The sequence below is a fragment of the Castor canadensis genome, chromosome 9 (genome assembly GCF_047511655.1).
Source record: "Castor canadensis chromosome 9, mCasCan1.hap1v2, whole genome shotgun sequence".
Classification (NCBI taxonomy): domain Eukaryota; kingdom Metazoa; phylum Chordata; class Mammalia; order Rodentia; family Castoridae; genus Castor; species Castor canadensis.
The window spans coordinates 73,160,686-73,175,908 of record NC_133394.1 but is presented as its reverse complement, the minus strand read 5'-3'; the positions used below and the strand labels follow the sequence as shown (position 1 = coordinate 73,175,908).

Below are 15,223 nucleotides of genomic sequence, written 5' to 3'. Positions count from 1 at the left end.
TGGGGATAAACTGAAGGGGCTTGAGTATGGCAGGCCAATGCTCTGCTAATGAGATTCATTTATTTAAGAGTTCTGAACTTTTGTAGGAACAATTTTCCTTTACTTTCTCATATTCCTAATGTTCTTTCCAAATTTCTTGGGAAGAAAACAACAAATCACTTATAATTATATGTGAGGACCTTCTTAGAGCTTATGGGGCAGCTGATCTCAACAATGGGCCTTGGATGGCAATCTTCTTTGTACTGTTGAGTTTGCTTTTGATTGGATTTTGTTGGTGTAGTTTCCTATGGCTTCTTTGGTTATGAATAGTGGAATTTGATACAGCACTTATTACATCAAATATGAGTGATACTCTTTCTCTGTAGGTCTGGGAGAAGTAAGGTCTCTCTGGAAGTTTAGACATGAATAAGTCAGAATTCTCTAGAGGAATGGAATCAGTGGAAAATAGAGTTTTACACACACACACACACATAAATATATATGAAGGGGAAGAGAGAGAGAAAGAGAGAGAGAGGGACAGAGACAGAGAGAGAGAGAGAGATTCAGAGAGAGAGGAAATCCCTGATGCTCTCTGGAGATTCAATGATATAAGTTCAACATGAAAGAATTTAGAAGCTTGAATTTGATGCCCATAGGTAATGACAGCAGTGACAGACATGCTTACTCACTCAAAGAATAGATATTGTACATGCTTACTGGCTTTCTTTTTTTTTTCACTTTTACTCCATCCATAACCTCCACCAACTGGACAGTACTACTCACATTTAGAGTGGGGCTTTTTTTCTCACTTACTTTCCCACATGTCAAATCCTCTTAGAAATGATCTCACAGGAACAACCAAAAGCATTCTTTTCTAGTTCTCCAAGCATCTCTCAATCTAATCAAGATTATTAATGACAGGCAGGTGTATTGAAACAGTGGGAATGTTGCATGCATCCCTGTAGTTACCTCTACAGGGTAGTCGGCATTGTGCATGAACTAGGCTGATGTGTTACAACCCTTGTGTTTTTTCTTTCCTTTGTTCCTATTAGAGTGAATGTTCTGTAATGAGAGTTTAAACTCCATCTAGCTGAGCCTATTTGGGGTCAGATCATTGTCTGGGTCTTTGTTTTCAATATTCATTAGGTCATGGCTATCAATTTCTCTTAAGTGGGCTGGGAATGAATTTCAGTGCCAAAATGCCCAATATGTTCAAGGGGTCAGGTTCACTCTTTAGCTCCATTCAGAAATATGGGAGATAACAGTTATAATCCTCACTTTTAAGGAAAGAAGGTATAGAAATACAGTAAGCACCAGTTGGAAACCACAATCACAGTTATACAATAATAGAAAAAAGGGACGAAGATAATGTAAAACAAATAAAAATGTTAATTAGTATAAAACAAAATAAGAAGGTAAAATAATAGGCAAAGTCAAAAACCTTGTGGTGTCAATTAAAAAGGGCATTTTTAAGTTCAGGAAAATAGAATGAAAAGAGAAAGTGAGATAAAATTCAATTAAGATGGAAAAATATAAAAATCAGTGAAAATTAAAATTATGGAAAAATAATAAGGAATATGAAAAATAGAAAGCCAAAGCTAAAATCAATGGAGAAAATAATAAAGGATGAACTAAATACCAACTATTAAAAACAAAAACAGGAAAATTAAAAAGAACAAAATGAACAAAATCCTCATTAAGAGTTCCTCCTACAAAGGAATTAAGGCAGAAACTTTAGTGTCAGAAATCAATAGGAGAAGGGGACCAGGAACTAGAGAAAAGATTACTTTGAGAAGAATTAATTTAGAATGTAACATATATGTACAGGAAAGCAATGTGAGTAAACTCCCTGTATAGCTATCCTTATCTCAACTAGCAAAAACCCTTGGTCTTTCCTATTATTGCATATACTCTTTTCAACAAAATTAGATATAAGAGCAAAATAGTTTCTGCCTTGTAGCGAGGGGGTAGGGGAGGAAAAGGAAGGGTGGGGAAAGGGAAGAGGTGGGGGTAAGGGGGTAGAAATGACCCAAATATTGTACACACATATGAATAAAAGAAAAAAAGTGTTACTCCTAGCCTAGAAACTTGTATTGGAGAATGGTAGAGTTTGCCAGGTATGGGCTAAAAACTGCATAACTGTTGCAATCTGTTTTTATCCTCCATGCACAACTTTCCAGCTGTGAAGGAAGAGCAACCAGCAGAGCCAGTGGCCACCTTCTGAGAACCCTAGAGGCTTTTGAATGTTTCCCTGGGGGAAGGTAGGAGGTGAAACAAACAATGTATACATATATAAGTAAATGTAAAAACAATAAAATAAAAGGAGAAAAATGAGTGTGTACTGGTGTGGCTAATGGCTGAATGGCACTATTTTCCTCCGTTTTAAAGGGTTATAGCATTACTTTTTAAATACATGTGAGATATGTATTTAAAAAATACATATTAAATATATGTGAAAAGTTTCTTAATGCATAAAACTTTTAATACAATTCACAAAAAGCGAAAGTCCTTTGAAATGCTTATATCACCAAACTGGAGCCATGACTCAAGTTCTTCTTGCCATCTCATTTCCAGGACGTTTGGACTGAGTCAGGCAATGAGCACTCTCTCCAAGTCCATGATGTATAATCATTTTATTCCTCAGTGTTACATGGCTGTGTATGTAGTGTCACTCTTAAACTAGTTTCCTGAACTGGATCCAGGGCTGTCAGTCAGTTGCTAATAAGCAGTGTGTAGTGGGGTGTAGGTGGTTATAACCTCCCTTTCTTAACTTTGGCTTGTGGCAAATACATGGAAGCCAGGGTTGAGACTTTGAAATCCTATGCAGCTTCTCAGCTTTGCCTTTCTGATTGTCAGTACTATTTTAGGTACTAATCACTTCTTTATTAGGTTGAAGAGTGCTTCTCACTTTCTTTGCATGGCATACAGTTTCCATCTTTGTTGGTCTGACTTTACTGCGCAGTGGAACACAGTCTATTTTATTTTGCCAAATTTGGGAAATAACAGGATATCTTTTTAAATATTTAAAATTTAGGAAACTCCTACTAATGTTACATTATGCTTTCAGCTTATTAATAACTCATTTTGTAATGTAATTGAAAAGTTTTCTCATGTGAGAATCATGAAAAACCATTTCTAAACAGTGATTTGTTAAAATATATGTTCTGACTATCCTACCAGGAACTTACTCTGTGATTATGTACGATACATGATTATGTAGGATACATGATTACTCTTTGATCTTGGAGTAGGAAGAAATTATTCATATAGAAACAGATGTGAAAGAAGTCATTATATGCTATTTGGATGGTTAATCAATTTTTCTTTAAGTAATACTACAGTTCTTTTTTTTAATTGTAAATTTATTTTTATTTTCATTTTTATTATCATATGATTGTTACACTGGGGGTACATTATGACATTTACAAAAGTTCTTATAATATATTAGAGTTGAATTCACCCCTCTTTCATTCTCCATTATTCCCCCACCCCCATTTCTGGAACAATAATGTAGTTCTTTGTTGACCTATAATCTCACATTTTACTATTTTAAGCACAGAAACATGCTCTTATTTGTGACATTAAATAAGAATTTAAATTTCAGCAATACAACTAAAGGGAATATTTCTATTATCCAATTTGTTTTTTTTTTTTTTAGTGATACTCATGAAGACACCAGACTTTGTTAATCATTGGAGAAATGAGTAGATATTTTGCCATGTAGAATTGTACTGGTATAATGGTATTTATATAGGTTATCATTCTTTTACTTAAGCATGCTTGTAGTAGTTATGAAGGGCTAATGCTGTATCAGTTTATACAGACTATTTAAGCATCACCAAATTAATAGAACAAACAGAACACCTATTCCAAACTATCTTGTCAATGACCTACAGAGTTAGAAGTTGCTTCTATATTTGTAAAAAAAAATGAATAATGGATCCTACACATGCATAGTTACTTCATAACTAAACCACATTGGTAAAATTTCTGACTAAAATTCTCATCAGTTTATGGTTTTAGAGCAAAGTATATACTATAGTTATCTCTCAGGTTCCTCTTATGTAAAAAGTGAGTAACTAAAAAATAGAAAGAAAATAGAGGCCAAGTGGGGAGGCTTATTACTGAAATCCTAGTTACTTGGGATACAGGGATCAACAGTCTCTCTTTTTTTTCCCACAGAGGAGAACACAAATGCAATACCACATTACCACAAATTAGGCAGTCAAGTTTCCCACATTTGGGGAAATCACAGGGATCAGCACATCTGGAGTGCAATGGATAAGTCTCACCTTGGGTAAACCACCTTCATGATCATGGTATCTCCCCTGTCAGGTAAGTATAGCAGTCTCTTGATTCCAGGTCAGCCCTGGCAAAAAAATCATTGAGATAACCATCTTAATCAATAAGATGGGTGTGGTAGAGTGTGCTTGTGATCCAAGCTATGCTGAGGCCATAAGTAGTAGAAACCTAGTTTCAGGCTGATACTGGGAGAGACTACTTAAAAAATAACTAAAGCAAATAGGGATTGGGGTATGGTTCAGGTAGTAGAGTCTATAAGTTAAAACCCCAGTGCTGAGAAAAGAAAAGAAATGAAAGTAGTATGTGGTTTAGGGAGAAGCATAAAGAAACAAAAGCCTACCTTGCATTATAAGGCAGCTGATGGCAAGGATAAATGAGAGAACTGGCAGGAACTATAGAAGCTTAGAGAAAGGACAGTCTGCTCTTGTAGGGAAGGTCATGCAAAGAAGTAATAATGCTGAAAATCATTCAAGATTCAGAAAATGCAAGAGAATATGTCCTATAAGCAAAATGGCTTTTGTGAGGGAGAATAGTATATCAAGTTGGTAAAATGTACATTGGTTTATGTCAAATAAAGTTACCAGTGGAAATTATGAATTTATTTATTTTCCCACTTATTTATTACTGAACATACTCTAGGATCTTTAACAATTACCAATTTTAAACTAACATGCACTTTAAAAACAAAGCTAAGAAGCTGGTGGAATAATGTTAGTATCAGACAAAGTAGACAAGATTTTACTTAGATAAAAAGAACATAAATGTGGAAATGCAAAGCCATTGAGAAGAGATAATCCTCAATGTGAATTTCATACTAACACAATCTAAATAAATGAGCTCTAAATACAAGAATTAGATTGGAAATAAATAAACCCACAATCATAATTGATATTTTTAGCATCCTTTTCTCATTAACTGATAGAACAAAGACAAAGTGTATTCTCTGAAAACACACAATTATATTCAAATTCAAAAAAGATAAAACATCAAGAAAATCCACAAATGTTTGTAAGCTAACAATGAATTTCTATATAAATAAAATGTCAGAGGATAATTCGAAGGAAACATAAAATTATTCCAAAGTGAATAGAAATATAAACACAAATTTATAAAATACAATAAAGGAAAAAATCATCCCTCTTTATCATTATTCTACTCTATTTCTATGAGTTCAACTCTTCAATTTTATTTTTTAACTTATGCATTGAAAGAAATGAAAATGGTGAAGGACACAGTAATGTTATGTAAAACAAAATAACTTCTCAGTATGAAATGTTGTGAATCATTGGCTTTAGAATATAAGTAACAAGCTTTTTTCCCATTTACCATCACAGATCATTATGAACTAAGCTAAATCTTGAATTAAAATGAAACACTGATATACACAAAGAATTCCTAGAAGCATAGACTTAATTCCTAGAGTGGAACATTGTTAGGTATCATCATTCTTCTACTTAAGCAACTTTATGCTGGCAGTTACAAACTTCCTTCACATAGGGCAAGGGGAATTATGAATAAAGCTGAATGTTGCTTTGAAATATAAATGATGATAGAAAGAAATCCTATGAAGCCAAGACTTATTTCACAGAGAAGAATTCAGTGCGTCATGTTTAATCTTCTAACATAGCTACTTTAGAATTGTACTTTCATTCTTCCTTCCCATATAGTATAATAATGTATTATGTGCAAAAATGAATTGTGGTTTTACATGAAAATGGTAAAAGAAGGAAATCCAATGAAACACAGGGATATTGCTCAGAAGGGAACAATGTTCATCACCAACAAATTTCTAAACATGTTGGTTTTAGAATGGCGGCTGTTAAATGCTTGCTACCAATACAGCATCACAAGGCATTATGGGCAAAGTTGAAAGTTGTATTTAAAAAGAGAAGGGTAATAGACAGAAAGAAATCCTATAAAGTAAAATTTATTTCCTGGTGATAGCAGCAAGATTGTTGAGGAATAGAAATTTACTCCATAATGCCTCATGAATAAGAGTTTGTGTAACAGAGAAGAGGCTACATATTTAAGAGCCCAAAAGAGGAAACTAGCACTGGAGAAACATAAAAGAATAATTGAATTTCTCAAAAAATAAGGAAAATCAAAAAGATGACTCATAGAGGTCCAAAATGGTGACTGGGACACACATGCAGATACTGTGAGCTCTATTAATCAGAAACTTTGCTGAGATGCTGGAACCTTGCATGGTGGAGTTGAAGCAGCATGGAGAGATGAAACTTTGGCACCCTGAATCCATAGCCCATGGAAGGCTTCTCCACACCATGATATACTGAGAGAAGAGGCGGGACACTGTGGGCCAACTCCAAACTTCTTGGGAGACCCTTGGCAGACCAAACAGGTGAGAGCCAAGTGTCACATATTATCCCTCAGCCACCCCTGAGATAAACCAGCACAACCCCTTTGATTGGCTGGTTCCCCCACAAAACAAAACTGAGAAAACAACAGAAATGACAAGAGAGCTGAGGGGGCAGGGGTTGCTGAGAGCACACTGGAGAAGGTGGGAGGGGCAAGGATCTGAACTCACATGAACCCTCGGTAAACAAATGACAGGAGGGCCAAAAGCAGGCATGTGATAGGCCTCTGCCTGAAGTAGGGAAGAAGCGAAGCTGGCAGACTACAGGGCTCAGGTCCTGGGCACCCATAGTCAGATGACTCTTCAGCATTGAGGAACAAACAGTGAATCATCACAATATGCTGACAGCAGCAGCCAGCAGACTGGTCACTTACCTTGCCTTTGCCTCAGGGAAAGGGGATGAGACCAAGACACAAGCCCCTAATAAACAAGCACAGAGATAAGTCAACTCCAAAGTAGGACAACTAGTAGAATGCAGAGCTCCCATACCTCACTGAGAGAGAAGCTGACCAAACACCAGCTGTTGAAAGACAGAGAAAAAAAAAAGCACTACCAACAGGCCAACCATCAGGCAGGACTATAACAGAGCTTCTGCTTAAATACTAACACCAGGACTAACAGGAGTAACACCAGAACTTCAACTAAGACTGAAATTCTATTGATCCTGAACCTGGAGTTTTTGTTTGCTTGTTTATTTGTTTGTTTCTTGTTTAATTGCTCATCTCTCCCAGTTGATTTCTTTCAGTTTTTTGTTTATTTGTTTTTGATTTTGTTTATTTTCTTGTTATTGTTGTTGTTTTATTTTATCACTGTGAATTAGTTAATACTAAATTACACCCAAACCAGAGACAAAAACAGCATACACACACTATTAGCTAAATATCCAGTACTGCCACAAACCAAAATTTAACCATGGAAAAGAAAACATATGACCAACTAGCCTATCAACAACAGTTATACAATACTAGCAGGAATCATGGGAAGAAGAAAAAGGAATAGAAATCATTCCCACCAAAAAATGATTTAATACAGGATTCAGAGCGAAATGAAGAGAATGGATATCCAGATCCTGACTCCAACAAAACAAAGATAAGTGACACCAAGGAACACAACAATGTCCACAAGAACACTCTTAAATAAGATATCCTGCAAGTAATCAGAGAAAATTTTATGGAGATAATACTTGACATGGTTAACCAAAATGTACAAGAGGCAATCAAGAAGTTTCAAGGCACCAAATGTAAAAAATACAAGAAGACACAGGAACAAATAAATGAAATCATAGGAGCCCCCCAAAAAACCAAAGTGAAACAGAGAACACGAGCACTGTATATAGGGAGATAAATTAATTAGAGACAAAAATAGACACTAGTAAAGAGTAAGTGACCCTTGACATGGAAAACCTCAGAAAAAAGAATGACACAAAAACACAAAACACAATGGAAGGCCACTCCAGCAGACTAGAACAAGTGAAAGACTGAATCTCAGAACTTGAAGAAAAAAATGGAAATTGAAGGAAAAACTGAAGAGCTGTTAGTCAAACAACTTAAGACCTGTAAAAGGACTATGCAACATCTCACCAACTCCATCAAAAGACCTAACCTGAGAATCATGGACATTGAAGAAGGAGAAGATGTGCAAGCAAAAGGGATGCATAATATGTTCAACATAATGATAATGGAAAATTTCCCAAATCTAGAGAAAACTATGCCCATTCAGTTACAGGAAGCCTCCAGGACACCAAACAGACTTGACCAAAATTAAACTATGCCATGACATATTATCATTAAAACAACAAGCATAGAGAATAGAGAAAAAATATTGAAATCTGTAAGAGAGAAAAAACAAATAACATACAAAGGTAAATCCATCAAAATCACAGCATATTTCTCAATGGAAAACTTAAAAGCAAGAAGAGCAAGGTGTGAGGTCTTCTGGGCATTGAATGAAAATAACTTCAACCCTAGGATGCTCCACTCAGCAAAACTATCATTCAAAATAGATGGAGCAGTAAAACTCTTCCATGATAAGCAGAAGCTAAAATAATATATTATCACAAAGCCACCACTACAAAATATTCTTCAAAGAATCCCATACACAGAAAATGAAAGCTTACCAAACCATGAAAGGACAGGTGGTACCAAACTACAGGAGTAGAAAAGTCAAGAAAATAGACAGTGACATTGATTCAGTTAAACACAATCAAAACCTCAAGCATCAAAAACAACTAAATGAAGGACTCACCACATACTTATCAATAGTAAAACTGAATGTCAATGGACTTAATTCCCAAATCAAAAGACACCGATTGGCAAACTGTATTAAAAAGAAAGACCCAACAATCTGTTGCCTACAGAGACCCATCTCACTGACAGAAGCAAGCACTGGCTAAAGGTAAAAGGATGGAAGAAGGTTTACCAAGACAATGGACCCTGAAAACAGGCAGGAGTAGCAATACTTATCATGGACAAAGTAGACTTCAAACATACATTGATCAAATGAGATAAAAAAAAAGACACTCCATACTAATAAAAGAGGAAATACACCAAAAAGAAACAACAATTATCACCCTATATATATCCAACATCAATGCATCCAATTTCATCAAACATATTCTGAAGGACCTAAAAATATATATGCAGTCAAACGCAGTGGTAGTGTCAAACTTTAATACCCCCATTACCAATAGATAAGTCATCCAAACAAAAAATCAATAAAGAAATTCTAGAAATAAATCATGCCATAGATCAAATGGGCCTAGCAGATGTCTACAGAATATTTCATCCAACTTCTGCATAATATACATTCTTCTCAGTCCATTGAACCTTCTCCAAAATGGATCATATCTTAGTGCACAAAGCAAACCACAGCAAATATAAGAAAATAGAAATAATCACATGCATTCTAGCTGATCACACTGCATTAAAACTGGAACACAACTAAAACAACAGAAAAAACATGCAAACAACTGGAAGGTGAACAGCACATTGCTCAATGATGAATGGGTCCCTGATGAAATAAGAGAGGAAATTAAGTTTCCTGGAAGTTAATGAAAGTGAAAACACAACTGGAACTTATGGGGCCCATCAAAGGCAGTCTTAAGAGGAAAGTTTATAGCCATGTGTGCATATAGTAAAAGGACAGAAAGATTTCAAATCAATGACCTAATGCTATATTTCAAAATCCTAGAAAAACAAGAACAATCGAATCCCAAAATAAGCAGAAGGAGAGAAATAATAAAACTATGGGCCAAAATCAGTGAAATAGAAACAAAAAAAATACAAAAAATCAGTGGAACAAAAAGTTGGTTCTTCAAAAATAAATAAGACTGACAGACACCAGGCACAATTTACTAAAATGAGGAGATAATAAACACAAATCAGTAAAATCAGGAATGCAAAAGGGGAGATACAACAAACACCATGGAAATCCAGGAAATCATCAGACTACTTTGAGAAGCTATTTTCTAATAAATTTTAAAATCTTGAAGAAATGGACAGATTTCTAGATACTTATGACCATACAAAATTGAACCAAGAGGTTATTAATCACCTGAATAGAACAATAACATAAAATGAAATTGAGCAGCAATCAAGACTCTCCCAAAAAAGAAAAGTCCAGGAGTTCATAGATTCTCTGCTGAATTCTATCAGACTTTAAAAGAAGAACTAATACCAACTCTACTTAAACTGTTCATGAAATAGAAAGGGAAAGAACACTGCCTAATTCATTTGATGAAGGCAGTATTACTCTCATTTCAAAAAGAAAGACATCCCTAAAAAGGAGAACTGTAGGCCAATCTCCTTAATGAATATCAATGCAAAAATCCTTAATAAAAAATGCCAAGCTGAATTTAACAACACATCAGAAAGATGTCACCTTTGAGAAGTAGACTTCATCCCAGGGATGCAGGGTGGTTCAACATACACAAATCTATAAATATAATACAGCACATTAATAGAAGCAAAAGCAAATACCACATGATTATCTCAATAGATGCACAAAAAGCCTTCGACATGATCCAACACCACTTCATGGTAAAAGCTCTAAGAAAACTAGCAATAGAAGAAAGTACTTCAATACTGTACTAGCTATGTATAATAAACCTACAGCCAACATCATACTTAATGGTGAAAAGCTGAAAACCTTCCACCTAGACACCATAAACAGCTACAGCAAGGTGGCAGGATACAAAATCAACTTACAAAAATTATTAGCTTTTCTATACACCAATAATGAACAAACTGAGAAAAATATATTTAAAAAATTCCATTTACAATAGCCTCAAAAAAAAACCTAGTAGTAAACTTGACAAAGGATGTGAATTATCTCTACAAGGAGAACTACAAATCCCTGAAGAGACTGAGGAAGACTACAGAAGGTGGAGAGATCTCCCATGCTCATGGATTGGTAGACTCTACATAGCCAAAATGGCTATACTACCAAAAGCAATTGACAAGTTTAGTGCAATTCCCATCAAAATCCCAGTGAAATTTATCACAGAGATTGAAAACTCTACCCTAAAGTTCATTTGTTAACGCAAGAAACTACAAATAGCCAAGGTAAAACTCAGCAAAAAGAGCAGTGCTGAAGGTATCACAATACCCGACTTCAAACTATATTACAAAGCAATTGCAATAAAAACATCATGGTACTGGCACAAAAACAGATATGAAGATCAGAGTAACAGAATAGAGGACCTGGATATGAATCCACACAGCTATGCTCACCTTATTTTTGACAAAGGCACCAAAATATTATGATGGAAAAAAGACAGCCTCTTCAACAAATGTTGCTGGGAAAAGTGCTTATCCATCTGCAAAAAACTGAAAATAGATCCATGTTTATTACCTTGTGCTAGTATCAACTCAAAATGGATCAAGGACCTATATATGAGACCCAAATTTCTGAACTTAGTACAGGAAAAAGCACGGAATACTCTGGACGTAATAGGTATAGACAAGGTATTCCTCAATAGAACTCCAGCAGCTCAGCAATTAAGAGAAAGAATGGACAAATGGAACTTCATAAAATTAAAAAGCTTCTGCACAAAAAAAGAAATGGTGTCTAAACTCAACAGACCATCCACAGAGTGGGAGAAAATATTTGCCAGCTATACATCAGACAAAGGACTGCTTACCAGAATATACAGGGAACTTAAAAAACTAAACTCTCCATAATCAATGAATCAATGAAGAAATGGGCAACTGAACTAAACAGAACATTCTCAAAAGAAGAAATTAAAATGGCCAAAAAACACTTTAAAAAATGCTCACCATCTCTAGTCATAAAGGAAATGCAAATTAAAATCAAAACCACACTAAGATTCCCCCTCACCACTGTTAGAATAGCCATCATCAAAAACACCACTACCAACAGGTGTTGGTGAGGATATGGGGAAAAAGGAACCCTCTTACACTACTGGTGGGAATGGAAGCTAGTGCAACTGCTCTGGAAAAAAATATGGAGGCTTCTTAAAAATCTAAACATAGATCTGCCATATGATCCAGCAATTCCACTCCTGGGATATATCCAAAGGAATGCAACACAGGTTACTCCAGAGGCACCTGCACACCCATGTTTATTGCAGTGCTATTCACAATAGCCAAGTTATGGAGATAGTCAAGATATCCCACTACTAATGAATAGATTAAGAAAATGTGATATTTATACACAATGGAATTTTATTCATTCATGAAGAAAAGTGAAATCTTTTCATTCACATGTAAATGGATGGAACTGGAGAACATCAATCTGAGCGAGGTTAGCCAGGCTCAGAAGACCAAAAGTCATATGTGTTCCCCCATATGCAGACTTTAGATGTAGGGCAAATACAGCAATATGTTAGGACTTTTGTCACATGCTGAAGGGAGAGCACATATGGGAGGAAGGGGATAGGTAGGAAACCCAAAACAGGAAAGTGTTTGTAGTCCTCCCTGCAGAGAAACTAATACAGAAACCTTAAAGTGATAGAGTTCAATATGGACAGGGAATTAGGAACTAGTAAAAAAGTCAGATAGAGTGAATCAACTTTGGTTGTAATACATTTGTCCATGGAAGCAATGCTAGGAATCTCTCTGTATAGCTATCCTCATCTCAACTAGCAAAAATGCTTTGTCTTGCATATTATTGCTTATGTCTACTCCTCAACAAAATTAGGGCAGAATAGGTTCTGCCTGTAAGCAAGGGGGAGTCAGGGTGAGAGCGAGGGGACAAGAGACATGGGAGAAGAATGGCCTAAACAATTTATGCACATGTGAATAAATGAATAAAAAAAATTTTAAAGGGAATAATGCTGTTTCTACAAAAATGAATCAAATATGGTTCCTAACAGTTAGAGCCAAATAATTAAGTCATTCAAGACAACCAATAAAAATACAAAAATTGGAGCCCACACAAAAAAAGACAACTCATAACCAACTTGTCAGGCCCATCCCTACTCCCCTTGAGGGGAGGGTAAGAAAGGTAATAAAAATAGCAGCCAAAACTTACTGGCAGAAGTAGCTCTGGGACAATATTAAGCCACCCACAAATCATAACCCCAGGGTCTGGATATCACAAGATAGTAATTTCCCCTGCACAATAGGCCTGCAGCAGAACAGGACAGCTCAACATTTCCCATACCTCAGAGAGCTGTGGCAAGTTGTCATCTTGAGAGATCTTGCTGAATGAGTCTGGCTTCTCTAGATACCTAGCTGCTGAGAGATCTTGAATTTTCAGTGAGCTGAGAAGTTAAATTATTTCAGGGTAGGGAACTGGTGACCCCACCTACTGCTTGAAAGAATTCTCCAAGTCATAGCACCTGGCCTTTTCTGTAAGAGCTTAGATTCTGAAGCTCCTTTTAGGTAGAGCTGTCTAGACATATTTAAAGATTACATGTGTTGTCCATGGTTCAATAAGTGGAAATATATCTGTGCTTCATAGAATTTTCTCTATTACATTTTATAATTTAAACCCGCATTCATCTTTGCTCAAGAAGATGAAAGATGCACATAAGTGACATTTGAAAATAACCTTGGTTAGAAGGTTGAGTGTGCTGCATAGTAATACACCTTAGGTAATAAGTCTGTGCTTCATAGCATTTTTATGTGTTTATCAACATTTACAGTTTAAGGAAACTTTCTTCTTGTCTCATAATGACCTATTTTATTTTATGTGAAGGAATTATGTAACTACCACCTTAAAACCAGCTTTGTTAGAAGGTTGAATATGTTACACAATGCTCCACTCAGGAAATGGTCTGTGCTTCAGAAAATTTCTCTTCATCAATCACCATTTACAGATTAAATGATCACTCAACATTGCTCATAAAGCACTATTATGCTACATGGGAAAAAGCTAGTACTACCATTCTAAAATCAGTTTAGATAGAATGTGAACCATAAGTGTCTGTTTTACAGGACCTTACTCTGTATCATGGGTTTCAATTTAAAGACTCCTTGACTTTTGTTTACTCTGAATAATTATGCTCTATGGTAAAAAGTAATCTAACTGTAATTGTAAAACTAACTTAGTTATAAGTTTGAAAATTCTGCAAAATATTCCATGATATGAAGAAGTGTTTTTTTACAGGATTTCCCTACATTTATCATTGCTTTCAACCATTCTAAAACCACTTAAGTTAGAAGGTGATCTTGCACAGTGTTTCACTGTAAAAATAAGTCTTTCTTTCATACAATTTGCTTCCAACTATCACCATTTTCAATTTAAATACACATTCATTTTTGCTTATTCTGAACTAGTATGGTCTATGGCAAAAATAACATGTAAATATCATTCTAAAACCAGCCTAGTTAGAATGTTGACAGCATTGAAAGATGTTCCAACTTCTGAGAATGTCTGTGTTTCATAGGATTTCCCTCTATATATCAATATGATCAATTTTAAACTATATTCCCTTTTTGTCATAGTATTCTATTAAACTCTTTGGCAAAGAAGCTTGTATGTGCTATTATAAATCAAATTTAGAAGATTTGTCATTCTGCATAATATTCTACTCTAGGAGATAACTATGTGTTTACTAGTATATCTCTTCATCTAGCACTGTCTTCAATTTAATGACTCATTTTTGCTCATAATGAATATTATGCAATATGGCAAAGAATCATGTAAACTCCATTCTAAAACTAGCATAGTTAGAAGGTTCTTGATACTGCAAATGTTCCACTATAGAAAACAGATTTGTTAATAGGATTTCCCCATATCTATCAACATTTTCAACATAAAGCAACACTCATGGTTACTCATAATGCAATATAATCCTATATAGCAAAGAAGCATGCAACTCACATTCTGAAATGAACTTAGTTAGAACATTGAACACCATGCACAATGTTCCATTCAAGGAAATAAGTCTGTGATTTACAAATTTTTCCTCAATTAACTGCCATTTTTAATGTATAGCCACATTTATTGTTTTGGTGTGTAATCAATCACAATGTTTACAAAACTTGCTTCTTTGTTTCAAAGCAAAATTTTTATGATTTTATTAGCATATAATAGTTGTACAGGGGATACATTGTGATATTTACATATGTGTTTAAAATATATTTTAATTAGATTTGCCTC

General features: G+C 35.1%; 1 non-coding gene across 1 annotated transcript; it reads right to left on the bottom strand.

Moving 5' to 3' along the window:
- Window positions 1-4,158: 4,158 nt before the first annotated feature.
- On the bottom strand, window positions 4,159-4,322 carry LOC141411065 (U1 spliceosomal RNA). Its single transcript, XR_012435925.1, has one exon. It is a non-coding gene; the product is annotated as a U1 spliceosomal RNA (small nuclear RNA).
- Window positions 4,323-15,223: the final 10,901 nt, after the last annotated feature.